The 24,739-nt window shown below is 43.2% G+C and overlaps 1 protein-coding gene and 1 long non-coding RNA gene across 4 annotated transcripts in view; one reads left to right on the forward strand and one right to left on the reverse strand.

Annotated features, from left to right (window-relative positions):
- The window catches only part of sema3bl (sema domain, immunoglobulin domain (Ig), short basic domain, secreted, (semaphorin) 3bl), a 189,683-nt gene that overhangs the window by 36,352 nt on the left and 128,592 nt on the right, over window positions 1–24,739 (forward strand). The window lies entirely within an intron of this gene.
- LOC132822242 (uncharacterized) overlaps window positions 1–24,739 on the reverse strand; it is an 81,820-nt gene that overhangs the window by 22,109 nt on the left and 34,972 nt on the right. The window contains exons 2-4 of one of the 2 annotated variants that reach the window (XR_009645427.1): window positions 17,075–17,225; window positions 14,763–14,904; window positions 13,819–14,193 (exon numbers count right to left, since the gene is read on the reverse strand). This is a non-coding gene — a long non-coding RNA (uncharacterized LOC132822242). Of the gene's footprint in view, window positions 1–13,818; window positions 14,194–14,762; window positions 14,905–17,074; window positions 17,226–24,739 lie in introns of those variants that run through there. The other variant, XR_009645426.1, reaches the window with a different exon arrangement.

A 24,739-nucleotide genomic window follows, 5' to 3' on the forward strand; every position in this document is an offset into this window, starting at 1 on the left:
AATACATGAAGGAGAGGAATTGGTAGGAAATACATCCAGGCTTGAGTCTTGTATGTTGGACTGTATCCATTTATTTATATGAGGCTGTATGAAGATCATTGTAGTTGTGTTGTACTCAATCAAATAAGCAAATCTGCTTTGCTCCTTTCAACAAAAATGATCATGAACATTTGTCAGGTAATATAGATAAATCTAAAACGGCATGTTTGAAAATTTTAGCATTCTTTTTGTTTTCTACTATTTTCACATGAAGCAAGTTTTTTAGGCGTGCTTTAATGTCAGGGAATGTATCCCTGTGTCTGAAGGTAAATCACTTCGAGTTCAGGTCAACATTGTGTTGAGCGAGGTGGAACAACTTTTCTACTTAATGAGCAAAGAGACTGGCTCTGCGCACTTGCTTTTTATTCAACGAAACAGTGGATTATCTGGTACAGGAAGTGGCAGAAACGCAGAAAGACAAATGTCGGGAATGGAGGGTGTTAGACGAGAGTGATTAATAAGACATATGGTATAGGTGCTAGAGAACAGGAGGAAATAGAGCAAGAGGGCGGTGTGAGGGTGGGGGAGAATTCTTGTGGCCTCTTTGTATTTTCATGACAAATGTTTGTTTGGAAAAATCTGTTACCAAAAAAAACAGGAAATTTTCGCACGTTTTTACACAATTAACAACCAGAATTATTCTTTACCCTAGGAGACAGCCAGAGTGTGAGAATCTTTTCATTTTAATGGTGCTTATTACTACTACAAAAGTAAGAGTTATTTGTAATCAGCAATAAAATTTTATAACAGGAGCAGTAAGGTTTCTGCCAGTGTTGTCAAACTCGAGTTGAAAACAAAAATAGCTATTTGGCCTCGCCATTCAAGAATTTTCCCTTGATCTCCCAGGGTTAGAGCCTTTGGCTGAAACCTGCATTGTAATCGCTACTTCCTGTTTTGCTGAGACAGAAATGAAGAGTGCCCAATGAATGTTACAGCCTCCCGCCATCCCCAATACTCTGCAATCCTCCACTTCTGGGCTCTGCCCCATCTTCAACGTCCTTCTCTCCACCACTGGCAGATGTGCCTTCAGCCACTTGACCATTTGGAATTTGCTGTCAAACCCTTGGTCTCTCCAACCTCTCCCTCAGTTACCAGACTGAACATTACTGCACTAATGTAAAATGGTAAGGGCAGTGGAATGAATCAATTGACTATGTGGCTTGGATAGGGAGGATAAATGTGATGTTAGTGTTTACTACAAATGAGTTATTACAAGAATATAGAACGGGGCTTTTATTAAGCCACACCTCCAGTTTTAGTCTCTTATCAATATCTACCACACTTTCCCTGGACTGAATGCACCAGCGTTCCACTAGACTGATTTTTAGGATGAGCATACTCCAAGAGGATGGTAATGCTGTTCTCTCGTCAGAGAGAGATGAAATGACTGGTAGGAGCAAATTACTGAGGCTGCTGGAATCTGTACTGAAAACAACCACTGCTGGAGATTACAGTGAGACAGACGGCATCCACGGAGGGAGAGCAAGCTAATGTTTCTCGTCTAGATGCCTCCAATGAAGAGCCATCAAGACTCAAAGTGTTAGATTGCGCTCTCTCTCTTTCTCACACACTCTCTCTGTGGATGCTGTCTGCCCCAAGATGACGGGGGGGTGGGGGGGTGAGTTCAACCTGAGGGTCACCAGGACCATAAGAAACTACAGAGAGTTGTGTGCACAGCCCAGACCATCACACAAGCCAACCTTTCATTCATTGACTCCATCTGTAGCCAAACAGAGACACGCACGAGAATTCCTTGAAATACGGCATTCCAACCGGAACTCTATCAACAATCACATCGAGTTAGATCCCATTTACCACCCCCGAGAAAAAGAACAGGAAATTATATCACCCCAGGAAATGATGTCACCACAGGAAATGACATCACCAACCCAAAGAAGCCCAAACATATAAATAAAAAGCAGGAATTGTCAACAGTGCTTCACCTGGAGACCTGCTGAAGATGTTACCTAGTAGGGTAACGAAATGTCTGGAAATGAACCTTCCAGCTCAGCGAGCAAACCTACATCCAGAACCTCAACCTGAGCTACAAATCTTCTCAAAACCCGCTACTCCATCTACACTTTTCATTGCCAGGGAAAGGCGGCCAACATCAAAGGCTCTTTGGTTATAATCTCCTCCAAACCTTTCTGTCAGGGAAAAGATGCAAAAGCTTGGACACACATACCAATAGGTTCAAGAACAACTTCTTCCACTCTGTTATCAGACTTCCGAATGGACCTCTCATTCTTCAAATCTAATATTGATCTTGCTTTTTGTGCACCTTCGTTACAGCTGTAACTTTGTATTCCTCACTCTGTTCAATCATTCATTTATCTTTGTACAGTATGATTTGTCTGCACTGCATGCCGAACAAAGCTTTTCACTGTCCCTAGGTACATGTGACAATAATAAATCAAATCAAAGCGTTCGAAGCAAAGCCACAGGGGTCTGGCTGCCTGAAAAGAGTTTAGCTGCCCTGTGAATATTCCTCTGTGTGTTATTTTCAGGCAGGTGTTAAGCTGTTTATTGTAATGTCCAACCCGTTGACAGTAACCATTCCGTTCGTAAACTCACTCACTTTGACCCCTATACTGATTTGGAATCTAAAATGAAAAGGTAGCGAGAGTGAAACAGCTCCTGGTTTTTGAATCCAGACAACCTGACTGCACCTCCTAAAGCTGGAGAAACAACGAGTTTTCCCTCGAGACAAGACTGGCTCAAGTCCACGCAAAACGCTCAGTTAAAATAAATGACACGAAAAACATACACAGCAAGACAGGAGAATGAAGCCAATCACAATTCACGGGGACGAATCGCAGGAGGTGAGCAACTTGCAAATTAAGTCTGGAATTAAGTCTGTTGTTTTGAAGTATATTGCAGAAGGTTTGAATAAACATGTTCCAATAAAGTAGAATGAATGCTGACCCTTAAAGTGGATGGATTAATCCTCCACATGTCTTTGTATTGGTACATGTCACTTCAAGATACTGTCAAGTCCCAACTGGAGGAGCAGGGACAACTTGGTGCAATTGTACAGGACTTTGGTAAGACCATACCTGGAAAATTGTGTGCAGTTTGGTCCCCTTTATCTGTGAAAGGATGGGGAGAGGCTGATACCTGGAACGGCAGGACTGATGAATAAAGAGAGAATGGATCGGTTAATATTATATTTGTTGGAGTTTGTAGAATACGGGGGAGTTTTGTGGAAATGTATAAAATTCTGAGTAAACAAAGTATGTTCCCGATGTCGAGGGAGCCCAGAACGGGAGGTCACAGTTTAAATGTACAGGGTAGGCTGTTTAGGACTGAGTCAGAAGTCACATGACACCAGGTTATAGTCCAACAGGTTTATTTGAAATCACAAGCTTTCGGAGCGCTGCTCCTTCGTCAGGTGAAGTGAGAAGAAGCACAGGCACAGAATTTATGGGCAAAGAGATGAAAAGATGACAGGCTGAATAACAAGTCTTTACAGGTGATCAAGTGTTACACAGTGTGAGTAAAGTGTCAACAGCTGAATAGCAAGCGAAGGGATGATCTATGATCCAGTTAATTGAGGCAGAGAGATAATTATAAAAATCAAAAATAAGATGGTGCTGGAAACACACCAAATGTTTGGAATAATCTGATAGGTAAAAGAGTCGCATGTCAAGAGTCTAACTAAAGTAATCCAAACTGTACAAACTAATTAAGGTGGAGAGATCATAACAGGTTATCAAGGTGATGGTGTCACAACAGGACAGTAAGGAAGATTTTACAGAACAGTGCAGTGGGGTTACATGTAGCGCGACATGAATCCAAGATCATGCTTGACGCCATCTTTATGGGTACGGAACTTGCTGTCAGTTTCTGCTCGGTGATCCTGCGTTGTTGTGTATGTTGAAGGCTACCTTGGAGGCTGAACGTACTGATTGCTGAAGTGTTCCCCAGCTAGGAGGGAGCATTCCTGCCTGGTGATTGTTGCGTGGTTTCAAGGCTGAAATAATTTTAATCCATTGGTGTCCATTCATCTGTTGCCATAGCAACTGCATGGTCTCACCAATATACCATGCCTCAGGACATCCTTGCCTGCCGCGTATGACGCTCATCATGCGTCTCTTATACATATCATGTTATTCCAGCCATTTGGTTTGTCTCTAGCACCGTCTTATTTGTAATTTTGTAATTTGTAATTTTTTGTAGTTATCTCACTTGTTATTCAGCCTACTGACACTCCACTCACACCATGTGTACGATCTTTTGATCTCTCTGCCTATAAATGCTGGGTCTGCGTCCTTCTCTTCACTTCACCTGATGAAGGAGCAGCACTCCAAAAGCTTGTGATTTCAGATAAACCTGTTGGACTATAACTTGGTGTCATGTGACTCCTGACTTCGTCCACCCCAATTCAACTCTGGCACCTCACAGTTAGGGCTGAGATGTCTTCACCCAGAGAGTGCTGAGACTGTGGAATTCTCTGTCACAGTAAACAGGTGAGACCAAGACATTGAATGTTTTCAAGAAGGATTTGATTATAGGTCTTAGGACTAAAGAGGCAGGCTTGAGGGGCTGAGTGGCCTCCTCCTGCTTCCCATTTCTGTTTTTATCAGCATTGAGTAAATTCAGACTTATGTATTTCTCTCCGGGATCCATGTCACAAGATGATGTTCAATTTTTAAAAATATCCAGTTGAGAAACAGCAAGCTAGTATGTTATTTATAGACAATAGACAATAAGTGCAGGAGTAGGCCATTCAGCCCTTCGAGCCTGCACCACCATTCAATATGATCATGGCTGATCATTCCTAATTAGTATCCTCTTCCTGCCTTATCTCCATAACCCTTGATTCTATTATCTTTAAGAGCTCTATCCAACTCTTTCTTAAATGAATCTAGAGACTGGGCCTCCACTGCCCTCTGGGGCAGAGCATTCCACACAGCCACCACTCTCTGGGTGAAGAAGTTTCTCCTCATCTCTGTCCTAAATGGTCTACCCCATATTTTTAAGCTGTGTCCTCTGGTTCGGCACTCACCCATCAGCGGAAACACGTTTCCTGCTGCCAGAGTGTCCAATCCTTTCATAATCTTATATGTCTCAATCAGATCCCTTCTCAGTCTTCTAAACTCAAGGGTATACAAGCCCTTCGCGATGATTTTGTGTTAATCATGACTCAATTGGCAACGTATTTGTCTCTGAGTCAGAAGGTTGGTGTTTCAAGTTCACTTCTGAGCTTGAGTACCTTTGAATGAAGCACACTCCCTGAGTTAAACTAACGTAGTTCCACCCCTCCACAATCCCATTCACTCTCTGATGTGTTTGTGTTCCAATTACAAATACATCTAACGATTCCAGTCCAACCATGGGACTTCTCTTTTCTCTGGCTCAAGATTGAGTTTGCCAATCTTCCAGGAGATTCCAGGAATTGAACATTTCAACTTCTAGATGCTGCCTTGAGGAAGAATCACGGACCATAAGATGTCGGCCATTCAGCCCATCAAGTCCTTCCACCATTCAATGAGACCATTATTGATCTGATAATCCTTAACTCCTGCCTCCTGCCTTTACTAATTAAAAGTATCTCAGCCTTGAAAACACTTAATGACCCAACCTTGATAGCCGTCTTCATCAAAGAATTCCACAGATATCTTCTGAGAGAAGAACTTCAAACATATGAATGAGAGTAGGCCATTTGGCCCTTTTAGGTCTACCTTGCTAGCTCATGGCTGATCTGACTTTAACTCTACCTTCCAGCATATCCCCGATTAATCTTTCAACCCCTTGCTAAGCAAGAAAGTATCCACCTCTGCTTTTAAAATATTTATTTAATAGTATCATTGAAATATTATTAATGCATTACAAATTCCTTCTCATCTCTGTCTTAAATGTGTGACCCCATACTGTGAGACACTGCCACCCCCCCCCCCCCCCCCCAACTGGTCTTAGCCTTTCCCACAAGGGGAAACCTTGTCATTTCCCCAAAAAAACCTTGTATGTTGCATTTCTCATTCTCCTGAAGGGTTTCTCTAAAGCGTTCCGTTTCACAGCTGTAGTATTGATAGATAGAGAGACAGGAGGTCATGTGGCAAACTTCAGGAATAGACCAACTCCAGCTGGTCATTTTGTGTAAGAGCGCAGGCTGGTAAATTTGAAGGACACAAAACAAAGCAAAAGCAGTTGGTTTGAACAGAAAGGACAAACCAGTTTCATATAATCTCTGTAGGGCAAGTAGCGTCCATTTGACCCCTCAACGCTGCACTGACCCTCCAAAGTGCATCCCACCCAGACACCCCAAGCTCTAACCCTGCATTTCCCATGGCTAACCTGCATACCCCTAGGCACCATGGGCACTTTAGCAGAGCTAATCCATCTAATGTGCACATCTTTAGACATGGTGTGGAGGTGCCAGTGTTGGACTGGGGTGGACAAGGTTAAAAATCACACAATACCAGGTTATAGTCCAACAGGTGTGTTTGAAAGCATACTCTTTCAGAATGCTGCTCCTTCATCAGGTAGCTAGTGAGGCAGGATCATAGGACACAGAATTTATGGTAAAAGATCAAAGTGTCATACAACTGACGCAATGTATTGAATAAACTGGGCAGCACGGTGGCACAGTGGTTAGCACCGCTGCCTCACAGTACCAGAGACCAGTTTTCAATTCCCTCCTCAGGCGACTGACTGTGTGGAGTTTTGCACATTCTCCCCGTGTCTGTGTGGGTTCCCTTCGGATGCTCCGGTTTCCTCCCACAGTCCAAAAATGTGCAGGTTAGGTGAATTGGCCATGCTAAATTGCCCATAGTGTTAGGTGAAGGGGTAAATGTAGGGGAATGGAGGGTCAGTGTGGACTTGTTGGGCTGAAGGGCCTGTTTCCACACTGTAAGTAATCTAATCTAATCAAATAAGGAGAAACCGAGATTGCTAAGAGAAAGTGAGGACTGCAAATGCTGGAGATCAGAATTGAGAGTGTGGTGCTGGAAAAGAAGGTCAGGCTGCATCCGAGGAGCAGGAGAATCGGCATTTCGGGCAAGAGCCCTTCATCAAGTATAAGGCTTGTGGGCTGGGGTGGGTGGGGGGTGTTTGAGAGATAAATGGGAGAGGGGGTGGGGCTGGGGGGAAGGTGGCTGAGCATGTGATAAATAGATGGAGGCGGGGTAATGGTGATCGATCAGAGAGGAAGGTGGAATGGATAGATGGGAAGGAAGATGGACATGTCATGAGGATGGTGCTGAGTTGGAAGGTTGGAACTGGGATAAGGTAGGGAGAGAGGAAATGAGGAAATTAGATTGCTGTTCAGTCTTTAGTCACTTAGAATGGGGGAGTGCAGGTTTCAAGTCATGAACATGTAAATCTCAGAACTTCTTTCAAGTCACAGTCCCTAGATAACTTAAGGTTTTATAAAAGAAAAGTGATATCTTAGCTCAAACAATGTATTAAAGGTGAGAGGTTAGAGTCTGTCTGTATTCCAACTTTGAGTCAGACTGGTTCTATTTCCAAAGTAGGAATCTATAAAATGTCACATGGACTGACTGCCAACAGATTGTTCAAAAAGCACACAAAATAGATTGTATCTGCAAATACCAATTTAGCCTGACCAATCTACCTAACCCACACATCTATGGACTGTGAGAGAAACCGAAAAAGAGAACACACAAACTCCACACAGACAGCCGCTTGAGGCTGGAATCGAACCCAGGTCCCAAGCGCTGTGAGGTAGCAGTGCTACCAGCTGAGCTGCCAGGTGAAGTGTGAAACTTATAGTTTACTAAGATGCCTCAGCAGCCTTAGAAACCCAAAGGCGAAAACAAACTAGTGATCGAATATTTGGGAATGGATGTGCTGGAGCTCCATTATAAGATTATACATGAGTCAGACCAACGCTGAGCATTCACAGATTTTAGCAATTGTTTCACCCTCCTGGGAAATCTTCCTCTCAGCTCAGTTTCTCTCTGGCCTTCAGGCCACTCACCCAACTTCACAACCACCCGATGAAGGAGCAGCGCTCCGAAAGCTAGTTCTTCCAATTAAACCTGTTGGACTATAACCTGGTGTTGCATGATTTTTAACTTTCAACACCACACAATTGTCTAGCTACCCTCTTCTCACCACCTCCTCAGGCCCCACCTCCAACTAACTCCAAATATTCGCAAACATCTCTCAATGTCTGTCTCAGTCTGCTGCCACCTGCAAGGCCCCAGCAAGCTGGAGACCCAGGGAACAAGAGTCTGGACTTGTCAATCGAGCTCAATTTGCTTTAATTGCGCTGATTTCCCTCATACATCACCGCAATGTCTGAATGCAGCTTAACAAAATAAAGGGAAGGTTTCTGTTAAATAATTACAGCCACAGAGAAAATAAGCCCACGTCCAACTGAAATAAATGGACAGCTTGGAAAAACAAACAGTAGGATGCTAAATAAACCAGGAAAATGAATGGATTGCACACACGCAGAGATAAAAGTTAGTGCTGAACCATTTGCCTCGTTCTTTCCCATCATGGGTAGCATCAAGACTGAACCAGTGTCATTGACGTACCCACTATGACTTTAAATTATTCCAGGCATACACTTTAGCTTTTAGTTTGTTTTTGCAATGGTGCTCAGTAGCTGTCGCTATCTTCCAATGCCAAGAGATTGCAGTCGAACAGGAAAGAAACAGTTCATTAACATAACGCCCTTCAGAAAATTCCAAACGCTTCAGTTTCTAATGAGATACTTTTGACAGTGAAGCCAGTGGTGTTGCCAACCCTCTAAGATTAGTTTGTTCCACACAGTCCTGGAGATGACAATCACAGGGAGGATCATAAAGATTTTAGTTTGTTATTTTCTTTGAACAGTCCTCTTCTCCCAGAGATAAAAGTACTGAAAATGGGGGATGTTTGGTCTGTAGTGGAGCAGCATCGAGTTGGGTAATGAGTCTCCTCTCTTTCCAGCTGGTGTAGGAAGGCATTACATCACATGGATGAATATTTCAATTGGCTGAATAATGATTGGAGCGCAGGGAATAGCATGTGATACAATTTCCAGAAACAGATTGCATCTGCAATCCCAGAGTAACTGTTATAAAGGTAGGAAACATGGCAGCCAGTTTGTGCACAGCAAGCTGCCACAGAGCGCAGTGTGATAATGACATTGATTGAAGGGTCAAGCCAACATGGAGAACTCTCTTGCTGATTCTCCAAATGGCCTGGTGGGAAGGAAGCTGGATCTTAGGTTTTTTATCTTATTGGAATGGAGCACGTTCAACCATGTAGTACTCCTTCAGTGGTGTATCATTGGAGTGGGGTTTTGAAACCACAACGTCCTTTCTAAAAGGTGGGAGTGTTACCCAAAAAAACAGTGCTAGTTCATAGAGATGGACAGTACAGAAATGGGCCCTTCAGCCAACTCATCCATTCCGATCAGATATCCTGAACTAATCTAGTCCCATTTGCCAGCATTTGGCCCATATCCCTCTAAACCCTTCCTATTCATATACCCATCCAGATGCCTTTTAAATGTTGTAATTAGATCAGCCTCCACCACTTCCTCTGGCAGCTCATTCCACACACGCACCACTCTCTGAGCGAAAAAGTGCCCCTTTGGTCCCTTTTAAACCTTTCCACTCTCGCCTTAAACCTATGCTGTCTAATTTTGGTCTTCCTACCCTGGGAAAAAAGACCTTGGCTATGCACTCTATCCATGTCCCTCATGTTTTATAAACCCCTCAGCCTCTGATGTTCTCGGGAAAATATCCCCAGCTCTTTCAGCCTCCCTGTCAGTTCCAGCAAAGTCCTTGTACATCTTTTCTGCATCCTTTCAAGTTACCAACATCTTTCCTATAGCAGAGAGACCAGAACTGAATGCATCATTCCAAAAATAGCCTCATTATTGGTTTTCAGGTCTAAGGTTGAACCTTATAATGGAGCCCCAGCACATCCAGTCCCAAATTCTTGTGCATAATAGTATAAAATATCTTTTTCTACTGCATCATTGTTTATCATTTTATTTAAATTGCTTTCCTTTTTTTCGATAAAACAGTAGCTGGAGACGTTTCACCAGGAATTATAAACGCCTTATTGCTAGTATCATACGAGTGATTTCACAGCCCTACCTCATAAGTAAATAGGCTGGTGTCCATATGAGCTAATTAGATCAGATAAGATGAACAAAGGGGACAGCAGACTGTGCTACCATGGTCCTGAGTACCCTGGGTTTAAATGGGTAAAACTAGCCAGGACGTCAGCAAGTTATAAACTATGAGTGTAATGTTATATGTGTGTCATATACTAATAAACCAGATCATAGAATTCCTACAGTGTAAAAGCATGCCATTTGGCCCATCAAGACCACACCAATCCTCCCTGTCAGACTCATCCTATCCCTGCATAACCATTGGCCAATCCTCCTAACCTGCACATCTTTGAACTATGGGAGGAAACCCACACAAACACAGGGAGAATATACAATCTCCACACAGACAGTCACCCGAGGCTGGAATTGAACCTGGGTCTCTAACACTGGGAGGCAGCAGTGCTAACCCCACTGTGTCACAGATTTTTCAGTCAGTTTTGAACAAGTCGTTCCAACAATTTATTGCGTTTCACCTGCAGAGGTGTTATAAACTTTTGCACGAGACATTATGATGAGTTTTATGTTGGTTTGGCCCTTTCTAGAATCTCTGTGAACAAGACAAGTAACTGTGTATCTCCTTAAACAATTGCATTGAAAAGTCTTTAAAAAGTAGTGCAGACTTCGAACTATGAAGTATCAGTTGGAATATAGTATTTAAGCTGAATCATATTTAAATAAAAACAATGATGATAAAGGAATATAGACTTATAGGAGATTAAAAGAGACAAGGATTTTAGCAAAATTACTTACTGGAGTATTGTGTGCAGTTCAGGTCAATGCAGTATAGGAAGGATTTGACTGTCTGTGTGAAGATTGTATATTCTCCCTGTGTTTGTGTGGGTTTCCTCCCATAGTTCAAAGATGTGCAGTTTAGGAGGATTGGCCAATGGCATGCTTTTACACTGTAGGAATTCTATGATCTGGTTTATTAGTATATGACACACATGTAACATTACACTCATAGTTTATAACTTGCTGACGTCCTGGCTAGTTTTACCCATTTAAACCCAGGGTACTCAGGACCATGGTAGCACAGTCTGCTATCCCCTTTGTTTTATCGAAAAATCCTGGAGGGGGTGCAGACGAGGTTCACCAGGATGTTGTCTGGGATGGAGCACTTTAGCTGTGAATGGAAACTGGAAAGGTTCAGGTTGTTTTTTTGGGAACAGGTAAGATTGAGGAGATAAAAGGGTATAAGATTACGAGCGACGTGGACAGGATGAATGGAAAGCAGCTGTTTCCCTTAGTCAAAGGATCAATAACATGGGGTGGGGGCATAATTTTAAGGTGAAAGGCAGGAGGTTTCGAGGGACTTGAGGTGAAACATTTTCATCCAGAGGGTGGTCAGTGTTTGGAAGTCATTGCCTCGGAGGGTAATTGTGACCAGTATTCTCAGAACTTTTAAGTACTTGCAATGTCATAGTGTTCAAGACTATGGACTTAGTGCTGGAACACAGGACTGATGTTGATTGTGTATTTTTGGAGATACAGACTCAGTGGGCTGCAGTGTGTTTTCTGTACTGTCTCAGTCTCTGATTATAAACCTGATTCCACTGCCTTTCAAACAGCATTGTACGACTTGGGTGGAAAGAACATTAAGAGGCAAGGAATACTATTACCCGGCTTTAATGTAAAAACCACGCACACAGTGGATCCACATGAGCCTCACTAAAGGAGCTGAGGTCCCAACAAGGACAGAGTTTCCAGGATCAGGTTTTCCCAGTGTTAAAACGTGATACACTTGATGATACGAAAGCGAGAAATTCCCGTGTTGAGTGCGCAGCTGGATGTGGTCACTCCCACGATCTTGTTGCATCGAGTGGCATAAATTGAATACCAAGAACTTATGGTTCCCAACATGTGTGCGTGTGTCTGTGTCTATGTGTATGAAGAAAACAGTAATTGAGTTTTCAAGATTGTCAGCGCAGCAAAATTAGGACTCGCTGCTATAAAGTAATGGGAATGCAACATCTGCTCCTAAGATACCTGTCAGTGAACTTATCAATTTTCATTCAAATGAATTTCTTACTGTGGGCTATTTATCACTGTCATTCATTGTGGTTTTCCTCCTGTCCAAATCCTTGCACTCAGTTTGTCTATGTTGAGCAGCAGCAGCAGCACATGTTTGCTTGTTCGCTGCTTATTTCAATGGGCAATTGGGGATCCAAGCCTATAGGGGTCTGATGGCTCAGTGGTTAGCACTGTGGCCTCACAACACCAGGGAGCCAGGTTCGATTCCAGCCTCAGGCTGTCTGTGCGGGGTTTGTACATTCTCATTTGTCTGCGTGGGTTTCCTGTGGGTTCTCCAGTTTCCCCTCGCAGTCCAAAGATGTGCAGGTTGGGTAGATAAGCCATGGGAAATGCAAGGTTTACAAGGATAGGGCAGGGGTGGGGTATGTCAGGATGGTGCACCCTTCAGAGGGTCAGTGTGGACTTGATGGGCCAAATGGCTTGCTTTCACAAAGTGAGGATTCCATATTTATAAGCTGGCCTTTTCCTCTGTGCCTGTGAGGTAAAGTCAACATATTTATAGAGGAGTCCACATTAGAGTTGTGCTGGAAAAGCACAGCAGGTCAGGCAGCATCCGAGGAACAGGAAAATCGACGTTTCAGCCAAAAGCGACACTCTGAAAGCTAGTGCTTCCAATTAAACCTATTGGACTATAACCTGGTGTTGTGTGATTCTTAACTTTGCGCACCTCAGTCCAACACCGGGGTGGTATGGTGGCTCAGTGGTTAGCACTGCTGCCTCACAGCACCAGGGACCCGGGTTCAATTTCAGCCTTGGGCAACTGTCTGTGTGGAGTTTGCACATTCTCCCCGTGTTTGCGTGGGTTTCCTCCAGGTGCTCCGGTTTCCTCCCACAGTCCAAAGATGTGCAGGTTAGGTGAATTGGCCATGCTAAATTGCCCGTAGTGTTAGGGGCAGTGGGTTGCTCTTTGGAGGGTCAGTGTGGCCTTGTTGGGCCAAAGGGCCTGTTTCCACACTGTAGGGTATCTAATGTCCAAATCATGTCAGCTGGTACAGGAATTGTTAGCATCGCTGTTAGTATTGCATTGCAAACCAGCTATTCAAATCAATATCGGAAGGAGCTATGGCAATTGAGTTGTGAGTGATTTTTCTTGTAATTTCACCTTGGGATATTTAAGGCCCAACATTGTTTCATGTGTAAAATACATGGCTGTTGGTGACCCAGATCTTTTTATATAACTGTGTGACTCTCTTCATGCGTTGTGCATTACTAACTGCTGCTACCTACTCACTGCAATCAACAGCACAATGACATCTCGCACACTCGCTCACACATAATGCAGTCTGTCTCACACGCACAGTACTCAGCCTCTCACAACGCAGTCCTCATATTACAGATAATGGTCCGAATGTAATATAATCGTTAAAAACTACAAAGAATTGATTTTGACAATTCTTTAAATCGGTAGCGTGCCCTTGAATTTCAGAATTTCAGATTGACTGTGACAGTTTAAGAACACAGCCAACACATGGCATGATTCTCTTCAGTCACTGGCAGCACTGCCATTCCTTGAGACAGTATGTCATGAACCCCACCCCCGCCCACCGCAAACCTTTCTGTCCTAAAAATCAGCAATTCATTTTAAATGGGTTAACGTTATCAATAAATCAAATGATTGGGATCAAAATTAAATTGCATCAAGTATTTCGCTGCTCATCTTTTTTTAATTTGACTTTTACAAACCTGATGTTCCACAAATACATCCCTGCATAATGCACACACATATATATATGCAAACAATTATGACCCTTCACCTAAAAACTATTAATCATTAATTATTTCTTGTCCCAAGTAGTTACTGACTTTTGCCACTGCCCTCTCCCCAGAAAGGTTTGCATTTCCTCCTGGTCTTTGAGTCGTTGAGATTTTCTGGTGTTGGAGCTACGTCTAATATACTTCCGAAATTAAGTTCCAATTAGAATTTGTAATTCTGATCATGAAGTAGATTTTTACATTCAGAGTAATTTCACAGTCTACCACATCCATCTGTGCAGGGACGATATCGAGGCACTGATCCAACCAAGGGATTTGAAGGACACCTGAAACCGTGAGAGATTACAATCTTTAAACAACTGCACGGTTTAATTTTGGCCCATCTAAGCTTTTTAAACTAAAGACATGCATGGAATGCTTCTATGCTTAACAACTTCCAGCAGCAGGAAGCAACGCTTTCTCATTTTCAGAAGCTTGTAGAAATTATCGTGATTTTGAAATAATAAGGTACAGGCTACCACATTGTTTGACCAATTATTTAGATGCTTAGAGATCTGATTATAACATGGCTGGCATGGGGGAGACAGCATTTGGTTTCACTGAGACAACTTCAGTGAAAGGTCTAGAACCTTTTCATGGAGAATGTAAAGAGAGACTGGATAAAAGCTGAGATTGCAACAAACTTGATATTTTGAAAATCTGGAGATTGGAGCACAAATAAAACAGATTAATTTGAGCATATTGAGGATTTAAAAGGCTCCATAATATAATCATTAAAAACTACAAAGAATTGATTTTGGCAATTCTTTAAATCAATAGCGTGCCCTTGATTAACTACAAGATGTGATTCTGTATTGTGTGTGTGAGGGTACGAACCTTTTGCTTGCGGGCTTACCTTAAACGACAGCTTCTGATTTCAAGAGCTGTTTGTTTTTTAGTTTTGAGAGGCTCTGTTTGCATTCTCCCTAATCCTATTCGTTGATGCAGTCACATAGCGACAGTATTGTTGCTCTTGTGTTGACATAGGCATATTTAGGCTCATGCAGAAACAGAATTAGAAAAATTCATCAACATCCTCAATAATTACCAATTCAGCGCAAAGCCACAACACAGAAGGTGAGAATTCATATATTAGACATCCCAGTATTTGGATTGGCACCAGCCAACAGCATACATTCAGAAAATTATTTTCAAAATAACTGATATTTTTCTACATGTAAAAGCAATCACCCTAAATACTGACTGGTGAAGTATTAACTGACACAATTCCATCACGTATTCACAAAACTTCAAATAGTGAATAACAGCCTTATTTATTGCATCTAAGACCTCAGTCTCTGATTTTAAATTTAACAATTAGCAGAATATTCATTAATTTCCCTTTATCTTGAATCTCCTGAATGTTTGCAGCCACATACTAGAGACTCGACATCCATTTCAAAGGAATTTCTGCCCTCAGTATTTTCCAGTTTGCTGGACCCTGAGCCTGCTGAGTATTCCATTGGTTTAAATCCAAGCTCTCTCTTCTACAACTTCCCTTTCCCCCTCTTCCCACTCCCATTTTCTCCCGCCCACCCTCCTTACCAATTCCTCCTCTCCCCACTCCTCTTTGCAGCCTCTCCGAATGCCTTCAACTTGCCGTCACAGCTTCCCACTTGCCTTCCATTGTAACCCATGCCATCCCCTTGCAATCTCCCCCTCTTTCAGCTCAGTCCTGTGCCCCCACCTCCTCTTCATTCCCCCACCCCATCCTGCATTGTAACCTCTGTAGCAGCTAGCCCTGCTAGTGGATCCTGACAGATAACTCTCTGCTTTTTGGCAGCTCTGCCTCGGCACACATTGGCTTCTATCCTGGTATCGGCACGTCCCTGGCAGAGTGTTTCTCCAGTGGTTTGCTTTCCTTCCTTTCCTCCTTACTTACCCTACTTGCTGATTCAAATTATTGTGAATCGCTTCCGCACTCTCTCCAATGAATGCACAGCCTGTGGTGCCTGGATTGTATGCAATAGTCCAACTGAGATCAAACACATCAAACACAACTCTTCAAAATAGTGCCAGGGAAGCTCTTGCGTGTATCTCAAACTAGACAGGGGCCTAATTTTAATGACTTATCTGAAAGAGAATCTCACCGACAATGTAGCACTGTCTCCATACTGAACTGGTGTGTCGGCCTGGATTTTATGCCGAAGTTCTGTGCCAGTTAAATGTTTTTATCGCATCACTCGACCTTACAAAGTGAGGGGAGAACAAATGCAAATTTTGGAGAGTATTGCTGTGTTTCTGGAGGATGTTGCTGTTGTAAATGTGTCAGTTCCAATCCATAGGAGTCACACAGTCACAGTGCAAACCTCACAGTGTGAGTGTGAAAGGTCGTCAATGTGAGATATTCTGTATATAGAACATAGAACATAGAAAAATACAGCGCAGTACAGGCACTTCGGCCCTCGATGTTGCACCGATCCAAGCCCACCTAACCTACACTAGCCCACTTTCCTCCATAGGCCTATCCAATGCTCGTTTAAATGCCCATAAAGAGGGAGAGTCCACCACTGTTACTGGCAGGGCATTCCATGAACTCATGACTCGCTGAGTAAAGAATCTACCCCTAACATCTGTCCTATACCTACCACCCCTTAATTTAAAGCTATGCCCCCTCGTAATATCTGACTCCATACGTGTATAATTGGTGACCAAGTCAGAAGTCTCATGACACCAGGTTATAGTTCAACAGGTTTATTTAAAATCATAAGCTTTCGGAGCATTAGTCCTTTGTCAGGTTTTGGACTCAGCTACCTTGGGGAAATGACCTCCTTGGGGAAACTATCTCCAGCCTGCATCCCTCTGATTACTGAACCCACTGATATAGTAGAAAAAGTTTCCCCCCTGTTTATTCCATCGAACGCCTTTGTCATTTTGAATATCTATTACATCTCCCTTGTTCTAAGGAAGATAAATTTTGGATTTCCTGCTCTCCGAGCACAGCTGAAGTCAACAGAAAAGTTTTGAGATGTTGAGAGCATGCCTAAATTGTTAGTGTTTCACCCACACACACAGTTGTTAGACACTGGAGTGGATGAGGCTGTGAACTAAATGGTATTGTTCAATGCATAGCATTGATTCATGGCAGGGATTCACTTTATACTCTTCTATTGGTCTTAATTATAGAATGGATTGCTTCCTCTATGGACAGAGTTGGCTCTGACTTACCATTTGTTTCATAAGTGAACTTTAACTACTTCCTGAGGTCAGGGCACAGGCCCTGAGTAGTTCCTTTGAAGTTCCTCTTATCTGACAATTCTTTTTCATTTTGGGAATCCACGAAATATTAATTTTTGGCTTCTTGGACATCCAAGAGTTCCTATGTAAAAAAAAAGTTTTCTTTTATTAAGTTTTTCCAAGTCTCGGTGTTTGCCAACGATATGTGGCAGTAACACAATAGGTTACAGACTGCACGTCAGTATTTTCCATTCTGTACAAATCAGTATCATATTTCATGTAGGAAATTGTTCAGAAATAATGTTCATGTCAAGGTTTTGATTTTTTAGCTAAAACTCTCCTGATCGGCCTCCCAAGTTGAAGCCACAAAGGAGACCAATTCTCATCGTCTAAATCTCCTCCTGCACAAGGTTCTTCACATTCATTACCCGCTGCCCTCCCAGCCATCCACCCGAGTTGTCACTCGGACCCATTGGTCATTGTTAAGTGTATGGTCAAGCCTTGCAATTTAACGCATTTTTCATGACCTCAGAATATAGTATTGGATTTCAATACCTTCTGAAATGTGAGCAACACGGCAGCCAATTTGTGGACAGCAAGATCCCACAAACAACTACGTGGTAATGACTTGATTATCTGTTTCAGTGAGCTTGTTTAAGGAAACCACGTGGAGCAGCGTAATAGGGACACTTCTCCTATATTTCTTCAGAGTAATGCAGAGGGACATTTGTGCACTGGCTGGAGCAGGGAAAAGGTAGACTCACGTTAGATCTATACTCTTGTCAGGCTTTACCAAACATAACTATTTGCAGAGGATTAAACAAAGAACGATGGGTGCTGGAGATCTTGAAACAAAAGTAAATATTACTGGAGAAAGATATCTGGAGCAAATTTCTGTTTTTAATTACGGAGGATGTTCATAGAATCCCAATGGAAGCAGGCCCAATGAGTCCACAGCTGCAAATGTGTTGCTGGTCAAAGCACAGCAGGCCAGGCAGCATCTCAGGAATAGAGAATTCGACGTTTCGAGCATAAGCCCTTCATCAGGAATAAGCTTATTCCTGATGAAGGGCTTATGCTCGAAACGTCGAATTCTCTATTCCTGAGATGCTGCCTGGCCTGCTGTGCTTTGACCAGCAACACATTTGCAGCTGTGATCTCCAGCATCTGCAGACCTCATTTTTTACCCAATGAGTCCACACCAACCCTGTGAAGAGCTACCACCCTACCCCAATATTTCTCCTGACTAACCCACCTAGCCTCCACATCCCTGCACACTACAGACAATTTAACATGGCCAGTCCAGCTAACCTGCACACCTTTGGACTGTGGGAGGAAACTCATGCAGACGTGGGGAGAATGTGCAAATTCCACACAGACAGTTGCCTGAGGGCGGAATTGAACCTGCAGCCTCTGGTGCTGTGAGTCAGCCGTGCTAACCACTGAGCCACCATGTAAATAGAGGGCATCCAACCGGCAGCCTTACCAAACCGTACTCCAGTTCTTGATGTCGCTATGAGACAGTTCCTTTTGCATATGCTCAGTTGCTATATCTAGAGCAAAGATATTATTAGCCTACAAATGTTTTAATGACTCATCTGGAAGTTTGCAACTATAAAGCACTCCCTCAATACTGCAGTGAAGGGTTAGTCTAGCAGCAGGCTAGAAGAACCCAGCAAACCAGGCAGCACCAGGAGGTGGAGAAATCAACATTTAAGGGTTACACCTAAAACATCGATTTCTCCACCTCCTGATGCTGCCTTCCTTGCAGTGTTCTCCCAGCCTCCTGCCTGTCTACCCTGGATTCCAGCATCTGCAGTTTTTTTGTCTCTGAAGGGTCCGTCTGGCAGCTACACTGGTGAGTTAACAAAACCACAGTTTGAGGCCAAATCTTATAAAGGCAAATCCTGAATTAAATTAAATTTTGTTCACTAGTGCCAAAATTGTCACTGAATGATGTGTGAAGCAGTCAATTTGTGATGGGCAAATGTGTCATTTGTGCTGTCCCAGCTTGAGAAAACAAACAATTTTTGGAACAAAAATGCTTTCTTCCAAAATTCAAAAGTGCAGCTTTGATTCCTGGCCTCTCTGCGTTACTGTCTCACCTTTGAGCTGTTAACTTTGGTTGGACATATCTCTGGAGGTGTCATCACATGACCTCCCTTTGTCATTACCCCATCTTTACATTTTTGCTATTGGTTGCCTGACCTGGAATATAAAATCCAGCCTTTCACTACAGTCATGTTAATTGGCGTTAAAAACCCATCGTGTTCGCTAATCAACATAAAGCCAGAGAACAGTGGCTGCTGGAAATCAGAAACCGAAGCCAAAACTGCTGGAAACACACAGCAGGTCTGGCCGTATCTATGGCGAGAAAGCAGAGGTAATGTTTTGGAACCAGTAACCCTTCTTCAGAATCCAGAAGGATCATGAGATCCAAAACGTTAACTCTAATTTCTCTCGACAGATGGCTGCCAGGCCCGCTGAGTTTTTCCAGCAATTTCAGTTTTTGTTTTGGGTTGATAATGCCCCTTAAGGAAGCATCTTTATCTGCTCTGCCCTGTATGTGACTCCAAACCCAAAGCAAACTGGTTAACTCTTAGCTGCTCTTTAGACAGTAAATGCTGACAGTGTTGCTTACGAATTAGCGAACATAGTACCTTACAGCACAGTACAGGCCCTTTGGCCCTTGATGGTTTCACAGGTCGGTGCAACAATCTGAAGCCCAACTAACCCACAAAATTCGATTTTCATCCATATGACTATCCAATGACCATTTGAATGCCCTTAAAGTTAGAGAGTCCACTACTGTTGCAGGCAATGTGTCCACATCCCTACTACACTTTGAGTAAAGAAACTACCTCTGACATCTGTCCTATATCTATCACCCCTCAATTTAAAGCTGTGCCCCCTCGTGTTAGCCATCACCATCCGAGGTAAAAAAAATCTCCCTGCCCCTCTATCTAACTCTCTGATTATCTTATATGTCTCAATTAAGTCACCTCTCAACCTTCTTCTCTCTAATGAAAACAGCCTCAAGTCCTTCAGCCTTTCCTCGTAGGAACTTGCCTCCATTCCAGGCAACATTGTAGTAAATCTCCTCCCAACCCTTTCCAATGCTTCCACATCCTTCCTATAATGTGGTGACCAGATCTATACACAGTACTCCAAGTGCAGGTGCAACAGAGTTTTGTATAGTTGCAGCATGAACTCATGGTTCCAAAACTCAAACCAAAACTAATAAAAGCTAACAGACCATATGCCCTCTTAATAACCTTACCAACCTGGATGGCAACTTTCAGGGATCAATGTTATTGTATCTCCCAAGACCTTTGACAGTAGAGACTCAATTGTCTTGGCTATCTGTGTAATCCAACCTGTGGTTCTCCAAATCTCACATTTATTGTATTTCCAATTCCCACCATTGTACCAAAAGTGCCATTCTTTCAGCTATCTAAGTCCCAAATTCTGGAATTCTCTAAATGCCTCCCTCTTACATCCTCATTTAAGATGCTCTGTAGAACCTATCCCTTTAACATCCAGAAGGTTTCCTGGTACAGAAATTAGTTTCCTCTGAGCTAGAAGCTCTGGGGTCAGGATTTATGGACTATGGAAACATGTCAAATTGCAATCAAACAGGCCAATGATCAACCTGTAAATCCTTCCAATACATGTACAGCAGGTGAGAGAGTCGGAGAGTTCCTGGTCAGCCTTACCTCTGTGATAATTGCAATGTATTAGCAATTTTCTCTCGAAGCTGTGTGGCTACATACAGACCTTGGAGGTCCTCATTACAACCAGAAAAGTGAGAGAGAATGTTGGCCGCTTGACCTATTACTGACTCACATGGCTTAGTGTGAATTATGGTTTGGCAATATTCGTGGAAAGCAAGATTGCATGGGTAAAAGTCCATACATCTGATGATGCTGTGGCTTTGAGATTATTTTGTCCTGGTTTCTTTTAAGACAGAGATTGAACAAGAGGCGCCATGCTGGCTAGTGAAGATCACTCGAGTAAACAGCTTGGGAGGCCTCTGGTTTTGGCTTAACAGCCTGAATGGGTGCAGCCAGCTCTCTCAGATCAGGATTTCTTGGTTTTGGTTTCTCAATCACTTTAGAAGCCAGTGGGGTCTCAACAGAGTTGCCTCCTGGATATGACTCTTTCTGAATTTTCTCTTGATGGTTTTTTCCTTTTGGATTGGAGAACTGCATGTGAGAATCTGTGTCTAAATTTGCTTTTTTTGCCAAGGGGTGTGTTTATGGGATGTTACTATATTGGAACAGTTAATTAGTAATAGTTACTGCATCTATTACTGTGTTCAGTTATCCAGTAGCGTTGTTATTCTAAATTCCTCTTGGTTGGATTTTAATTACAGTGTTTAAATAAATTGTGTTTCGCTTAACATTGAGTAGTTTGACCAGTTGCATTGCACCTGGACATGGCATTTGGGCTCAGTGGTTAGTACTGCTGCCTCACAGCACCAGGGTCCCAGCTTCAATTCCAGCCTCGGGTGACTGTATAGAGTTTGTACGTTCTCTCCGTGTTTGCTTGGGTTTCTTCCAGGTACTCTGGAAGTCCAAGAAATGTGCAGCTTAGGTGAATTGGCCATGCTTAATTGTCCATAGTGGCTAGGTGCATTAGTCAGAAGGAAATAGGTTGGTGTAGACTGGTTGGGCCCAAGGGCTTGTTTCCACATGTAGAGAATCTAATTTAATCATTTCACTTTTACCTTGAAAATAAGAAAAAAAGGTAAGGTCTAGGTTACCTTTAAAAATATTTTGAGGGGATCTGCTCTGGTCTATACCTCCACAGAAATGCAAAGTGTTGTTGTTGGCTGGTCACCCAAAATAGTCAATTGCCCACTTAATGCTCAGCCCATGCTTTACTCTGCCAACATAATGGGTGCTGAATTACTGCTGGGCCACAATGAGTTGGTTGAAAATCCCTTCGAAATACTGCTGTGTATTTACCCACCTGTACCATGGGCTTATTTTTTATTTACTTCAGGATGTGGAGATCTGTGGTAAGGCCAGCACTTATAACCTGTCCCTAATTGTTCAGAGGGCAATTAAGAGTCAATTGCAATGCTATGGGTCTAGAGTCATATGTAGGCCAGACCAGGTAAGGACAGCAGATTTCCTTCAGGGATTCAGGAAGACAGCTCACCACCACCTTTTCAAGGGGCAGTTAGGGATGGGCAATGAATGCTGTTGACCTAACGTCACATTGCTGGCACTGATTATTAGATTAGATTCCCTACAGTGTGGAAACAGGCCCTTTAGCCCAACAAGTCCACACCGACCCTCTGAAGAGTAACCCACCCAGTCTCATTTCCCTCTGACTAATGCACCTAACATTAATGGGCAATTTAGTATGACCAATTCACCTGACCCACACATCTTTGGACTGTGGGAGGAAACCGGAGCACCAGGAGGAAACCCACACACAGACACCGGGAGAATGTGCAAAATTCCACACAGACGGTCGCCCAAGGCTGGACTTGAACCTGGGACCCTGGTGCTGTGAGGCAGCAGTGCTAACCACTGAGTCACTGTACCACATCAGCACTCCTGGGTGCTGGTGCCACTGGATCTGCGAGCATATTGTGTTGGTCTAGCTGCCAGTATCTATTGCAGTAGACAGCCGTTCAAGATGCTGTGTGAATATGCATGCATGAAGAAAGCAGCTGAAGGTGTCTGCCTTGGCAAGTTTGTACTCCAACGTAGCAGAGCTTTAGTTAAAAGGAGTAAAAAATGAGGTCTGCAGATGCTGGAGATCACAGCTGCAAATGTGTTGCTGGTCAAAGCACAGCAGGTTAGGCAGCATCTCAGGAATAGAGAATTCGACGTTTCGAGCATAAGCCCTTCATCAGGAATCAAGAATTCCTTTAGTTAAAAGGATCCTTGGGACCATCTTGGTGCATTGCCAGAGTTAGTCCATTTGCTGTAACTTAATAGAAAGAAACATGATACATCTTGGGAGGAGAAATTAAGGAAAGAAATAAAATTGGATGACCTTGGAAAGAACAAAAGGGTGTATGGGAGTTTTACACACACAGTCAGGACACTGTTGCTGATGTGAATATGGAGTCACAAATAATTAGAATGGATGCCCTGGAAATATGCAGGGAGGAGGTTTTGGGAATATTGGAAAGGATGAATATAGATAAGTCTCCTGGGCCTGATGGCATTTACCCCAGGATCCTATGGGAAGCTAGGGAGGAGATAGCAGAGCCATTGGCCTGGATTTTTATGTCGTCATTGTCTACGGGAATAGTACCAGAGGACTGGAGGATAGCGAATGTGGTCCCATTGTTCAAGAAAGGGAGTAGGGATAGCCCTAGTAACTATAGGCCAGTGAGTCTGACTTCAGTGGTGGGCAAAGTCTTAGAGAGAATGGTAAGGGATAAGATTTATGAACATCTGGGTAGGAATAACGTGATCAGGGATAGCCAGCATGGTTTTGTGAAGGGCAGGTCGTGCCTCACAAACCTTATTGAGTTCTTTGAGAAGGTGACTAAGGAAGTGGATGAGGGTAAAGCAGTAGATGTTGTGTATATGGATTTTAGTAAGGCGTTCGATAAGGTTCCCCATGGTAGGCTAATGCTAAAACTTCGGAGGTATGGCATTGAGGATACATTAGAGGTTTGGATTAGGAATTGGCTGGCTGGAAGGAGACAGAGGGTAGTAGTTGATGGATTATGTTCATCTTGGAGCGCAGTTACTAGCGGTGTACCACAAGGATCTGTTTTGGGACCATTGCTTTTTGTTATCTTTATAAATGATCTAGAGGAAGGACTTGAAAGCTGGGTAAGCAAGTTTGCGGATGACACAAAAGTCGGTGGAGTTGTGGATAGTGAGGAAGGAAGTGGTAGGTTACAGCGGGATATAGATAAGTTGCAGAGCTGGGCGGAAATGTGGCAAATGGAATTCAATGTAGCTAAGTGCGAAGTCGTTCACTTTGGTAGGAATAACAAGATGATGGATTACTGGGCTAATGGTAGGCTACTTGGTAGTGTGGATGAGCAGAGGGATCTTGGTGTCTATGTACACAGATCTCTGAAAGTTGCCACCCAGGTAAATAGTGCTGTGAGGAAGGCATATGGTGTACTGGGCTTTATTGGCAGAGGAATTGAGTTCCGGAGTCCTGAGGTCATGTTGCAGTTGTATAGGACTCTGGTGAGGCCTCATCTGGAGTATTGTGTGCAGTTTTGGTCGCCATACTATAGGAAGGATGTGGAAGCTTTAGAACGAGTGCAGAGGAGGTTTACCAGGATGTTGCCTGGAATGGTAGGAAAATCTTATGAGGAAAGGCTGAGGCACTTGGGGCTGTTCTCATTGGAGAAGAGAAGGTTTAGGGGAGATCTGATAGAAGTGTATAAGATGATTAGGGGTTTAGATAGGGTAGATACTAAGAACCTTTTACCGCTAATGGAGTCAGGTGTTACTAGGGGACATAGCTTTAAATTAAGGGGTGGTAGGTATAGGACAGATGTTAGGGGTAGATTCTTCACACAGCGGGTTGTGAGTTCATGGAATGCCCTGCCCGTATCAGTGGTGAACTCTCCTTCTTTATGGTCATTTAAGCGGGCATTGGATAGGCATTTGGAAGTTATTGGGCTAGTATAGGTTAGGTAGGATTCGGTCGGCGCAACAT

This window comes from Hemiscyllium ocellatum, chromosome 14, assembly GCF_020745735.1.
Source record: "Hemiscyllium ocellatum isolate sHemOce1 chromosome 14, sHemOce1.pat.X.cur, whole genome shotgun sequence".
NCBI lineage: Eukaryota > Metazoa > Chordata > Chondrichthyes > Orectolobiformes > Hemiscylliidae > Hemiscyllium > Hemiscyllium ocellatum.